We start from the raw sequence: 13,394 nt of genomic DNA on the forward strand, positions 1-13,394 counted from the left end.
TTCTATTCATAGACCCTCTTCTGGAATCATGTTTTTAGTATATAAAATTAACATACAATAACAAAGACCAACTATATCAAAATGAAATTATCAAAATATTCTTAAAAAAAAACCAAAACCCAAATGTGTGATCTAGTACCACATGCTTTTCTAGAACGGTACATTAAAGAACAGTAACTAGCAGCTGGTCTTGGCCCTATTGTCATTTCCAAGTTGTGATGAACATATGTGATTCTACACAATGTCCGCAACAACTGCAATGGGGTATGAAATCTGTGATTTCTATTAATGACAAAATCACAGATACTAATGCTGGTTTCTTGCTGACACTCAACATTAAGTTTCAGTTAGAATGTAGTGAAAACAAAAATACATGTATTTTTTCACATCCGGAATCATAGACCCTCAAATTATACATATGGGTCACTTGGGGGTTCATAGACCCTGTTAAGTATCCCTACATTGCACCACTTTGGATGGTATCCAGGAAAAAGTGCAAAGGACTCAAATATTTAATAAGCCCTTCTCGTTTAATTACCTAGGGAGGATGGTTTCCAATCTCAGCCACTGGCGAACAGCAAAAGTAACATCTAAGGAGACTTCTTGTCATTCTTTGAAGAGCGCATAATAAACTACCCGATTTAGTAGGCAGGTAAGTCCCCTAAATGCAAATAGGTTTCATTGTGTTTGTGTCAACTCTCAGGTTGTAGGGAATGCTAGGGTGCTGTCTGCAGAACAATTCTGGGGTTCTGTTTCCTGCTGGGGGTGTTGGTAAATTATGCAGTGGATTAATGTGATTATTGATGTCTGCTCCTGAGCCCAGAAAGAGGAGTGGTGACCCCCTGATCCTATTAACTCCCAACCCTAAATGCTGAGCACTTCTTCCTAGACCTGCAGCCTATCTCTTAATGCAATTGGTGCCACCAGGAGCCTGGGTTTAGCAATTCAGTCCTTAGCAATTCTACACCAAATGTGTGATGTTAACACATAAGGTAAATTAGCCATGCAGACGTTCGGCGTGGCTTTTCTTTTTAACAACAAATGCCATTGTTTATTAGCATGACAATATACTACAATGAAATGATGCTTATTAAGAAGCTATCATTTGGAGAACGATATCAACACGCGGAAGTACTTCAGAAAACATGATACTTCTTGTTTAAAATACTGTTAAGCTCTGCTTAACAGGTCCTCTCAGAACTAATAGAAACTCAGAGTGAAGCTTCCAGGCACCACCAAGAGCCAAGGTTCTGAACTACAGAGCCAGGAGGCTAAGTGCTTCCCCAAGGCTGTGACTTTCCCTCCGACGTGCCCGGGGGTCGCAACTTACCATGAAGCGGGTTTCTGGGTATCTGACCAACAGATACCCAGAAATCTGGGTATGGCTGCCCTCTAATCTTGGGTGTTGGTCCTTTGGTCCTATTGCTTTAGTTAGTGAGGGTAACAGCTACCCGACCCAGACCTGCAAGGGAAGGCAGCTTCTGGAGCTTGATTCTGTACGTTATTCTCCTCAGTACACCACACAGATGAGGCAAATGTGATGTGTATGCATATGTAAATGTGATGTGTTTGATCTATGTGTAATATATATATCGCGCGTGTGTGTGCGTGGCGCCTATCTCCATTGTCCTTCTCCCTTTGGAATTGCTTTCCCCCCACTGTTCAGGATGAGAAGGAAAAGAGCATCCAGTGAGCGGGTGGGTAGTTATCTCAATTCCCTGACCCTTAACTTTAAGTCAGTTTGACCAGACAACTTAGTTTGGCCTTCTGGCTTCTACTTAACCATTCTTCAGAGACTCTATTCCTCCAAATAACCTCATTGGCAGTGAATTTGACTCCTGATGCTTCCAAAGCTTGAAATGGTAGTGTGTTTTGAGATTGGCAGGAAGCTTTCCTCCATCCATTTCATCCCCCTCACTTGTGAGTTTGAGGCTCCTTTGATTTTTGACACTTGGACCAGCTTCACGTAAAGTGAGAGCCCCTCCTGGGAGGCAGCAGGAGAATGGAGATCCAGGGCCTTCCCCCCTTTCTCACTCATCCAGGGCAGACTGCACTAACTGAACGCAACACTCTTTCCTGCAAACCTAGGGCTGGCCTCAGAGTCCTTCTGAACATGATGGAAGCCAACAGTGGAAGTCAATGTGTAAGGGGAAACCTACTTGCCAACCTGACATTGAACCCACGTCAATGAACAGTGAAGGCATGAAGTTTGCATAACTGATCACTAGCTCATTGTGCAGTGGAAGGCTGTGTCCTCCAGCTAACGCTTGAAGTTCAATGTGTGTGCTTCTTAAGCAAGCAAGTTAGATGCTCCTGTTTAAGGGCTTCTCTTAAACCACAACAAAATATCCACCTTGTCCATTAATCTCTGTGGGAGAGCCTAACGGAGAGGATTGCTGGAGGGTGAGATGTGTCACTCCCCTGTGCACTGGGAGGTGCTCTGTTCCTCAGGCATGTCAAGCAGATCCTGGCACAGTTCAGCCCCTGTGTCCCTCTTGCTCAGTGCCCTGCCTCCTGGCCCCTGGGTTTTGCCCACCCCAGGCCCAGCGCTAGCTCTTCCATTTTCCCTAGACCTCTCGGCCTTCTCTGAGCATCATTTGCCCACCTTTGCAAGAACCGAACTCACTCCTATCTCCCTGTTATCTTTGGGAGCAAGCACAGTTTTCTAGCACACCAGGCATTGTGTTAATCATTAGTGGTGTATGATGTTTCATTATCACAAAATCCCCCTTCCCTCCATTTGCTTCTCTCTTTACAGCCTCCCTGATCATTATGTCGGCCATTGGCCATTGGAAGGTGTCCCCTTGCTTAGTAGAGATAATCCCCTTGCTGAACAGAGGTACTCATTCATACTTTTGTACCCAATAACCTTCTGTCATAGATGACTCTCCTGGAGCCAGGCTCTTCTCTCCAGTCCAAAACCATGCCTCAGCACAGTCTCCACCCCTGCACCGTTAACCTCTTGATTGTCTGATATTTCAGGCAGCAAAGGGTCAGCCCCTGCTGCTGAGAGCAAGTCAGGCAGTGGGGTCAGTCCTGTAAACTAACGGCTTCACTTAGCTGCAGCCTTGTCTTCTACACAAAAATCTTCTCTCAACGTTGTAGGCTTCTCAGGGTGGGGAAGAGAATAAGGAATTCATCCTCACCCTGTCAGCTTTCACCCAGGCAAGGAGGGAATCTGAATGGGAATCTGAATCTTAGCTTCAGTCTTCTGGAACACGGTTTAGGCTGGGGCCTCCTGAGCCTCCTAGCTAGTAAGACTGACTTGGGAATCTGAGAGTCTGTCGGTGGGGTGCAGGAAGTACAATGGTGTGCAAAGTGTGGGGTGCCACCCTCCACCCCGCCCCCCTGTCCCTGCCAGGCCAGAGAAGTAAAGTGAGCTCAAAACAATTAGCCAAAGGGATCAACTGTCTGTTTCCCAGACATGGCTTCTGGTTAAAGCTACAGCAAAGTATGAAGGTGCCAGGCACTAAGGAAAACATGGATAATCCCAAATGTTCACATTTCCTCAATTTCGAAGTTTTCATGGTGTCTTTCCCACAGCCGTTGTTCCAATAAGCAGAGGAACTGCTGGGCCATGGAAAGGGCCCTGACTTTGGAATGAGAAGACCAGGGATGCGTGCTAGCCCCTGCACTTGCTGGTGGTGTGACCTTGACCAAGTCCTGGGCAGAGCAATCTCGTGGAACCAAACTGCCCCACTGGTAAACAGGGAACCATTAGAATGTCTTGTTCTCTGTGGCGTTATGAGCTTCCAATAGCGCAAGGTAGACTTGAACGCCAGTTATGTGCTGCAGTTTGCATTACAAAAACAAGGACTTTTTCCTTTTTTCTCCATCATTCAACAGCCCATGATCCTCCCAGGAGCCCCTCTCCCCCCAGCTCTCCTGCCTTGCTGTATCCAGCATTTGCCGGGCCACCCAAGGCCCGGTAAGTGGGGTGCTCAGTGGGGTGGGGGGTGAATTCATGATGCCTCCATCTCGCCCATGCAGATGGGTAAGGCAGCTGAAATTAATGACATTCCAAGCCACTGCAGTGCTCATCTGCTTAACAATCCAATTTCTAGGACATTTTAGAAGTTGTTAGCTGACTGCCAAAAATGAGGATCATTAAAAATAGATTCACAGCTGTTCAGGAAGCCAGAGATATAATTTTACCTTCATTATGCCTTATTGCAGATGTTATTGATTTAATCTCATTGCATTTTACTGTGTAATATCAATTCACACTGTCTTTGACTTGGAAATTAGGAACTGTATTTATTCTTCGTATTCTCATAGCACCGATATGCTGAGACTGACAGCCACATGACACCAGGTTCCAAGGTGGTGGCACCATTTGGGCAAAGCCTAATTGTAGGGGTGCGGAGCTAATTCCGTGTCATTGCCCACGAGAAAAATCACCTAAAGATGGGGGTCACTGTGCCTTTTAAGAGTGGGTCTACCCACACAAATAATTTAAATAAATGAATCAAGAGAACACTTGGTTTGGCTTGCATGTCACCAAAAAAGTTGGTTCAATGAATCTTTCACTTCTCTGGCAATTCTTTTAGCCTGAAAATTTCACATTGAAAATTGCTAGAGAATTTAATCTGAAATAAATTAGTGTACATTAGGATATTGTTTTCCAAGAGGGGTTTCTCAGAACATTTGTCTTGAGATACTCTATGATTTTTTTTTTGAAAAAAGGTCTAGGGGCACCTGGGTGGCTCAGTGGGTCAAGCATCTGCCTTGAGCTCAGGTCGTGATCCCAAGGTCCTAGGATCAAGCCCCACGTCTGGCTCCCTGCTCAGGGGGAAGTCTGCTTCTCATTCTCACTCTGCCCCTTCCTCCGCTCATCCTCTCTCTCTATCATTCTCTCTGAAATAAATAAATAAAAATCTTTAAAATAAAAATTTAAATAAAAATTTAAAAAAGGTCCAGTGCTTGTTTGGCACACATATACTAAAATTGGAATGATACAGAAATTAACATGGTCCCCTGTGCAAGGATGACATGCAAATTCATGAAGCGTTCCATATTTTTATATAAATAAAATAAAATAACATAAAATAGGTCCTAAACCCAAAAAGTCTGGGAAACACTAAATGATAAGTCCTTCTATTAAGGAGTTACAGTATATGTTGGCATATTAAGGTTCCAAGCACGAAAGAAATTTGCTCACTTTGTTTAATCCAGCATTTTCCGAACTAAAGTGATGCAGAATCGTTTGTTCTCCCCACCCATTTACATCTCTGAGTGCTAGTGTGTGGAGGAATACCATTTGGGAATCACTGCTTTAGGACAGTACTGGAAGAAGGAAGGCCAGCTCATCGCTAGGAAGTCCCACACATTTGTTGACTGCCAGTATGGCCGCCATCTTGAACCTAAATGAGCCATTCCTGATTTACAAAGGTTTGGTTCATGAACTTTTTGACCTGAGTGTCTGTGGCTTCATCTCTCTCTTCCTTTCCCTATTTCACTGTCTCAGCCTCCAGACTCAGGTTCCATCCCATTCACTTCCAATTTCCAGCCTCCCCACCACCCCATCAACTCTGCCCCAAGAAAACTTGCCAAGCTCATCACTCACAGGTGCAGAGAGGTTCGGGGAGGCCCATGCCTACTCTATTTTTACTAGATTCAGCCATTTCCTCAAGTAAGTAGCTCTACACGAGTGAGAAAATTTGTTCATATGGTATGCTCCAAAGCCTATATGACATCAAGTATAAAATGATTCCAAATTTGCCCTATTTTTTTGTAACATGAACATGTTTCATGGCCTTTAGCAACTCATTTAGCCACTCTGTCTTGATGAGTGGTTGGCATAGCACACCTAAAAATGCACAAGTGTCTGTCTATATTTATAAGGGTTTAGAAAAGAGCCCCATATTGCCAACAATGGCATCTGAAAGGGTTCCATATGCACCACTTGGTTTGATGAGCTCACACTGGAGGTTTTACCAACCGCAGTGGACATCATCAAGGATGGTGTGGCCCAAGGAGTTTTACTCCCTTTCTGCCTACTACCTTGCAGACTTCCAGATGTCACTAGCTTCCAGGCTGCTGAAGGTCTGTGGGGCCCTCATACATTTATGTCTATGTCACTTTCTTTTATTTCATAGAAAATATTATCCCTTTGATCATGACGTCTAACATTTGCTACCAGGTGGCAGAGAATGTTAAGCAACTTCATTACTATCTCTCTCTAGCCCTTCCTTGCTCTTCCCCACCGCAACTTGGCTGATTTCCCTACACCCACCCAGTCCCCAGCGGTGACTTAGTATCACTTCTCAGGATGACGACCATGGGCAAATTTTGGGCAGGGTTTAGGCCCAAACCAGGGTTCAGAGCACAGACCTGATCTTACTTGGTACTTATTCCCCACAATTAGTAACTCCCCAATAACAGACATCTTGTGCCCCACCCCTGGATTGTGAGCCACACCATGCCTGGGCTTTTACTTCCCCACCTGTCCACAGTGGTGACTAGCACTGAGCTCAATGCCTACTAACTCATTGCTGGTTTAGCCTCTCCCAGCCAGTAAGGGATAGAGCCAGTGTGGGATTCAAAGTCTCTCGATAGGCAGATTCATCACACTGAACCAGTTTGTCCCGAGATGTGATTCTACAGAGCGGTCAGCTTACTCCTCTGTGGGCCGACGTCATTCTCACAGCAATTCCACTCTAGTAACATAGGTTGAAAAGCTAGCTGGGGATCATAACTGCATACATTGTTGTGCCACAGAAAATTATCCAGATTTTTTTTTTTTTAGCAATATAGCTTATGCATACAGGTTCAAGAATGGTGTTTGGGGCAGGCAGGTGGCACAGCTATATTGACAAACTCATAAGGTCATAGGTGTTCCAACTTGAAAGAGATCGTAGAGGATGTTTAGAGGAATTTCTTATTTTTGTAGTTAGGAATTTGAACTCCAAAGACTGGCACAACACAACTAATTGACTAGGTAATGCTGGAGAATTCCTTTTTACATAAACCCAAATGGGAGAATTCATTTTCCATTCCTTTACTGATACCTGTTTTTCTTTCCAGTATTTAAGTTATGTTACCTTTTAGTAGCTCTGATGTGGTTCACAATTATGTCCCTTTTGAAATCAAACTAAAGTGAAATCTCCAAAAAAACTCTGAAGAATCTGAGACAATGACAGACCACAAAGGAAAACTCAATTTGGACCCATACTTGAATGTCCTGAAAATTAATGCAAGAGCAAAATATAACTAATCTGTACACTGTACAGAAAATAGTTTTCCTTCCCCTAGCATACTTATATAAGTATATTATATAATCATATACTTATATATGACAGACCCAGACATATTAAGAAAATAATAGAAAAATAAAAATGCTTCTTTACAGGACTTAAGCTACTCCATTAACATTGCTACTAAACAAAGGAATAAAAAAATAAGAAATTAAAAACAGGCATTAAGAAAACTAGCAGAGCGGCGCCACCTAGTGTCGATAATCTGAAAAAGCATCTGCCCTTCCCTGCGCCCTCCTGTGGTAGAGTTTACCATTCTTCGTAGTCAGGAAAGCGAATTTTCTAAACATTGGTTTCTTTTCTCCGCTCCAGATGGGAGATGGGAAGAGAGAGCATCTCAACACATTTTCTTAGCAAGGTATACCTTCATTCACTATATTTAAGACAAAACTACGGAGATCCAATTTCCCGTTGATCACACAATCGTCTTCCTTTACACATGATTTCAAGTAAACTGTACTCATTACCTTTAAAATTTGAATAATCTTAAAAGATGTAAGCCCTTCAGTTACCATGACATTCTGTTCACATGAAATTTTATGAACGTCATCCCTGTATCAACATTTTAGTAACACTTCAAAGCCAAAACAAACTTTAATTTAAAAAAAACTAATTTAGAAGTGAATATGAGAGAATATGAGCCAGAAATAAGATTCATCTTCCTCTGTGCCTCGGTTTACCTATCTGTAATGTGGAAATTGTTCTGACTCCAGTCTACCTACCTTCCTTTAGGAGTGGGGAGAGTTGCCATTGATAGGATTACATGAGATTGTCCATGGATGCTATCAAAGAGTAGAAAGTATACGATTTAGACAAAACTGAGACATTTTGTTATTTTTATTAAGAGTTGAAAATTTTGGTGTTGATCTCTAACATCAGCACTGCCTGAGTGAAGGAAAGAACAGTGAATGAGAGAACTAGATGAACTTTACCAATCCCATGATTTATCCTTGGCTAAGTCATTTAAGTCTGGACTCTGTTCTCCATAGGGCCTGTTGTGGTTCTAATATCCTACAGTTAGATAATACGATTGCAATCTCCCTGCCACTGTCCCAGCACAGGCCCTCGTTACCTCTTATCTGGACTATTGCAATATCTTCCTAACACATCTCTCCCAGCTCCAATCCATCCGGGCAAGTAATCAAGGAAGACAGGTATTTCCAGCTTAAATCTTCCTGAAGTGTAAGTCCAATCATCCCATTCCCCTGCCTAAAAGCCTGAAATGGCTCCCCATGTCATTTTGCAGGGCAACCAGCCTTTATTGGCATCTACTCTGTGCCAGACAGTATAATTGGTGCTTTCCATGCCCAGTGTCATTACATTCATGCAATGACACTTTAGTTTGGCAGGACATACCCCATTTTCATGGGGGAGGAAGCTGAAGCTCCTAGTTGTTCAGGGAACTGATTCAATTCCCAGTGAAAGAATGAAGAGTCTGGAATGCAAATTCAGGTCTCTGGTTTGAAAATTTGTGGTCATTGTGAGCAGTTGAGGTGTAGACTTAGGAGCCAGAAATGCTTGGGTTGGAATCCAGGCTCTGCCAAACATGGTTACAAATTGTGTGACCTTTGGAAATTTCCTCACCTCCCTATGCCTCAGTTTCCTCATCAGTAAAATGGGTGCTTAGTGAGTGTTTTGTGTTACGATTACATTTTCTCATTGAACTAGGTATGAAGTTCCTCCCTTAACATTCAAGGGGCTTTTAACCTTTTGTTTTTTCTCCTACTACTTTCCTAAGAGTCCAATGCTGAATTGTTCCAACCCCTCCCAACCCCACCCTCACCCCCCATGCTTACAAGTGTACTGACCTCCCCCCCAAGGTCTCTGCTTTTGCTACTGCTGGTGGTCTCCCTCTTCGGGAAGTCTGTTTCCTCCTCTCTACTGACCCCTAGTGGTTAGCACAGTGATGGGCATACGGCAAGCACGAAATAAATGTTAGGTATTATCAGTATCGTGGTAATTGGTGGTATTATTAATATTCTTCAAAGCCCAATGCCAAAGCCACCTCTTTCATGAAACATTTTCCAATCCTCATGTGAGGTGTTGTCCTCTTCTGAGCTACCTGATTGTTGCCCTACCTATTACTTAGCACACTCTCAGGTGATGCTGACCAATTCAGTACTTGCCAGCCACATGTGGCTATTGCCCTTGAGATGAGGCTGGCCCGAACAGAGATCTGCTATAGGTGTAACATAGATCCATATCCAAAGACTCTGTATAAATAAAAAGAAGTGTTAAAAAGTTTCATCAGTATTTTAATTTTTAATATTTTAATTTTTATTGATTACATGTTGAAATGGTAATATTGAACATATTAGGTTAAATAAAATATATTATTAAAATTAATCTCACCTGATTCTTTTTATTTTTAATTAAAATTACATGCATGATTTCCATTATATTGCTATCAGAGAGCACTTTTCTAGGGTACAGTTATTTTTAACTATTCTGATTAGAAAATGTAGTTCAGAGTCATGGTATAAAGTTGAGAAAATATAGAAAAGCACAGGGTAGAAAAGGTGGTGTGTCTCACCACTCAGGAAGAAACACTAATGTATATGTTCTAGGATTTTTATTTATGAATATATATTTTTTGGTAAAACGTATTTTTTGACAAAGCCAAGATTATAACCTAAATGTTTGGTTGCCTACCTTTTCCATTTGTCATAGTGTAAATCTTTTCTAGTTCATTAAATCTTCTTCTACAGCTTCATTTTTAATGGCTGCGCAAGTATCCTGCTCATGGATATACCATACTTCATTAAGCCAGTCTGTGAACGTGCCAGAGATCGGCAGATGCTCACCAATCCTCCTTCCTCTTCTGGGGCACAGTGGGAGATTATGTTTCCCAGCATCCCTTGCAGTTAGTTGTGGCCACATGACCAGGTTCTGGCCAATAAAATGTGGTCAGAATGATGTAAGCCATACCCAGCCCATAACAAATCCAGGCATTCCTCTTTGCTCTCTCTCTCTCCACTCATCTGTTGGGTGAATGCAGGGGTCTAGATGAGTGCTTTGAAGTTCTGAAAGATAGTAGAACTACAAGGTAGAAGGAGTCAGGATCCCTAAACCACTATGTGGAAAGCCACCAAACAACCACCTCCAACTGTATCATGAGTGAAAAATAAACTTGATCATGTTAAACCCCTGAGATTTGGTGTTATTTGTTAGAGCAAGCTAGTGTTAATTCCCTTAACAACAAGTTTGGCCATTTGGATTACTTCTCATTTTTGTTACTATAATCCGCAGCATTAGGATAAATTCCTAGAAGTTGAATTGCAGTGTCAAAGGATATGTACATTTTTACAACTTTGGGAAACTATTGGTAAAATCCCCTTCATATTTCTTGTATTCCTTAGCAGACAGAAGCCATTTGATACATATTCACTTCAATTGCTTCTAAGTATCTTGTAGATAATAGGTATGTGTTAAATACTAAACAAATGTACATATGCCCAAAGTACATATGTAAAAGGAAATACTTTCCATATAATGACTCTAAAGTATAGATTTCAGAAACTGCATGAATTGTATAGATGCCTTTAAGAAATACAGGTTATAGAAAAATGGCAGCAAGTAAGATCAATGTGCTTGGCTGAGAACTTCTTTTAAAAAGAAGGTGTGTTCCTTTCTAATTGTCATGGTGAAGCCATAAGGAGAGTCAGCCAGTTTTGGCATATACCTCCCACACCAGGGGTTGCTGATATGCAGTTGGCCACTTGCAATTTTTTTTTTTTTTGCATCTTTTTGTTCCTCCATGGGTTCTCTGTATGAATCTCATTGCATATACCTGTGCTATGCATTTTTTTCATGTATCACAAATGGTGATTTATTTGTAACTACATTTGGTCCTTTAAGAGACATAAATATCAGATTTGGGAGGGGTGAAGTTAAGAGTAAATAATTTTTAAGATTCTTTCCAAATCTAAAATTCCACGAAAGGTTCTGCAAAGAAGTGAATTTAATTATCTAGTGCATGGGCCTACTCTGAAAGAAATCACTGACCAGTCTGGAGGCCAAATTTTAGTCTATTGGAAGTTTAGTTTTCTAGAAGCCCAAGCAGTAACAATAGCCTTTCTTTCAACCACAAACCAATGCTGTTTCTTCATGTTAAAAATCATTGAAATAACTCCAACCCCTCATTACCCAACAGTGCAAGTTTATGTGCAAAATTCTTTCAGAAGAATATGGTTTCACTTTGAGTGGAGTTGAAGTTTTCAAGTCCTCAGGCTGCTGAGAACAGCAAAAACCCAAATTCTAGTCTTCCTGTAATGAGATAATTCTCGTGCTATTGTAGTAAACACTTTTACTGAGGTCAATGAAAAAACCTACTACATTCTAAATAAATGGGTCCACCATGGCCCTTGATCTTATTTCTGGAAATTTTATTAATGGTTGAGACACAACAACCACAGAGGAATGAGAATAAAATCCTATCCTATTCTTTCTTGAAGGACATTGGAGTTATAGACAAATGGATTTGAGAACACCCCAAGATAACAAACCAGCTGCACAGTTAAAAATATTATCTTTCTATGTGATGCTAAACAACATTGCTGGGTTTGTTTTGTGTAGCTGAATTGGCCTGACTGCTCAGCTATTTAGTGTCACAAGGGCACACCTCGTTGTGGAGGATGAGGAAGGAAATGGTATCTTGTAACTAAACATTATGTCTTTTGAATGGGTCAGAAAGAGATGGGTTTTGGGGGAGCAAAGCTGCTGGCATAAGCATTTCTTTGTTTTATTTGGACCTTTTCTGTTCTTCTGTGGTTAAATGGTGTTCTTTAAACGATAAACCCGTCATCTTCTCAGACTGGCGCAATGGCAGGGCTCTAGGTGAGACATGTTATCCACCACCTTCCTTTGCAATCTCTCTCTCTTTCATACTCAGGCAAGACCAAGGCTAAGAAAGGTTCCTCTGAAGGACAAGACCCCATCAGGCCAAAGAGCAAGAGCTGAAGTGTGACGCATGAGTAAAAGGAGGCACAAGGAAGAATTATCTTATTTCCTGTGTTGACGATCCTCCACCTCCCTATCTCTCCTCCCAGAGTAGAAGTTCTATGAACCTAGGGATCTCATTCTCCAGCACCTAGCATATGGTCTGGCATATAGAGGAAGCTCACAAATATATTTTTGAAAGGTAGAGAGGTAAGAAAAAAGAGCCATGAAACTCTTCCTGGACAAAAAAAAATTTTTTTTAAAGATTTATTTATTTGAGAGAGCGAGAACGAGAGAGAGAGTACATGAGAGGGGGGAGGGTTAGAGGGAGAAGCAGGCTTCTCGCCAAGCAGGGAGCCCAATGCGGGACTTGATCCAGGGACTCCAGGATCATGACCTGAGCCGAAGGCAGTCGCTCAACCAACTGAGCCACCCTCCTGGACAAAATTTTTAAGAAATAACAAAATTGCCAGATGTCCTAACACCTGGGTGGTCAGTATTCATTGACCACCTATAATATGCCAGATGCAACACCCAAAATAGAAACAAGAGTAGAAGCAATAACAGAATAAGATTCCAGTCATTTTCTAGTCAGAAAGCAAGTTTCTAGCTTACATCAACTTATACCTGAGAAATGGATCTCAAAAAAGGGCAGAAAAATACTCTTTGACATTAAAGTAAAGCATGTGCCTTTCATTACGAGCATGCTCTCTGCTGTTTTGCATAAGTGATTTGCCCTATCTCTAAATCAATTTATGGTATGAAAACAGCTACCCAAACTCCTATCAAATGACACACTCCAAATTTTCTTTGCCATTTAGCATACATTTTAAATAATATAGGAGCATTGAGACTTTTTTAAATAAGGAAAGTGTTTCAGGGGTCCATATTGCATTGTGTTGATCATCAAGAGGATGGCTAGGCATGGCTCCTTTGGACAACTGTGGGGACAAAGAGTCAAGGGAAAGTATAATTCTTTTTTACTGTAAAGAGTTTTACCCACAAAAATCACTTGGCCTTTCTTATGGCTCATGCCATGGGTGATTCCTCCTCATTCATGGACAAGCACCCAGCACTAGGCCCTTTGTAGGTCTTCAGTAGATACAGCATTTATCAAGTTTAGCAAAATCCTCCCCCTCTGGCTTGAGCAGCTATCTCCCAGATGCTCTCTCTACCCTTGAAACAGGTTCATTGCCCTTC

The 13,394-nt window shown here is 41.7% G+C and overlaps 1 long non-coding RNA gene and 1 other non-coding gene across 2 annotated transcripts in view; both read left to right on the top strand.

Moving 5' to 3' along the window:
• Positions 1 to 552: 552 nt before the first annotated feature.
• The window catches only part of LOC118020885, a 98,918-nt gene continuing 86,076 nt past the window's right edge, over positions 553 to 13,394 (top strand). Inside the window, exon 1 of the long non-coding RNA XR_004682040.1 lies at positions 553 to 652. This is a non-coding gene — a long non-coding RNA (uncharacterized LOC118020885). The remainder of the gene's footprint in view (positions 653 to 13,394) is intronic.
• Positions 4,920 to 5,022, top strand: LOC118021486. The gene has a single exon (XR_004682205.1). It is a non-coding gene; the product is annotated as a U6 spliceosomal RNA (small nuclear RNA).

This window comes from Mirounga leonina, unplaced genomic scaffold (assembly GCF_011800145.1).
Source record: "Mirounga leonina isolate KUSES-001 unplaced genomic scaffold, KU_Mleo_1.0 Mir_174, whole genome shotgun sequence".
NCBI classification, from domain to species: Eukaryota; Metazoa; Chordata; class Mammalia; order Carnivora; family Phocidae; genus Mirounga; species Mirounga leonina.